The following is a 792-nucleotide window of genomic DNA, read 5'->3' on the forward strand; positions in this document are numbered from 1 at the left end:
AGGGTGGTCATGGACTACTCTAATTTACAAAAAAATGTATATGTATACCTGTAAAATAAATAAATATTTATTAAACTAACCTATTGTGATTATCTTAAAAAAATTTTAAACACCCTAACTTAAAAATCACAATAATTTAGGTTTAACAAAAATAAAAATAATGTTATATCTACAACTTATTTATAATAATTTCACAAAAAATTCTATGTGATAAGTTGTTATTGATTATAATTTAGATTCAATACTAACATCAATTTTTTACCCACTAATAATAGTTTGTCATATAAGATTTGTTGTGATAATATTATGAACATAGTATTTCTCTAAAAATAATTCTAGTCCCCATTGAACTAACCAAACATAATCCTTAACCCCTTAAATAAAAAAGTTTAAATAACAACAATAAAAATTAGCTCAAATAATAACAAAAATAACCTAAACAAAAATAAGACTAGATCAAACAATAACTAGTGAACAAATTATTCAACAGAAAAAACTATTCAAAAAAAATAAATAAAAATCCTCAATCATTCAAATTTGGAACCTGTTCAACCCATTACTAAAAAATAATTTATAATTTCATTTTTCCTTCAAAAATGGTACCAAGAGAAATATTATGGTCATAATTTCTCATTGGAGGTGCCGGTAGATATGCTTTCTTTGGCTTTGTAATCGCATCAATTTTTCTCCCCTTAGCAACTTTGCTCATAGTTTTAGCAAATTCCATCTCTCTCTCTCTCTCTCTCTCTCTCTCTCTCTCTCTCTCTCTCTCTCTATATATATATATATATT

The sequence above is a fragment of the Quercus suber genome, unplaced genomic scaffold (genome assembly GCF_002906115.3).
Source record: "Quercus suber isolate HL8 unplaced genomic scaffold, Cork oak 2.0 scaffold_247, whole genome shotgun sequence".
Taxonomy (NCBI): Eukaryota; Viridiplantae; Streptophyta; class Magnoliopsida; order Fagales; family Fagaceae; genus Quercus; species Quercus suber.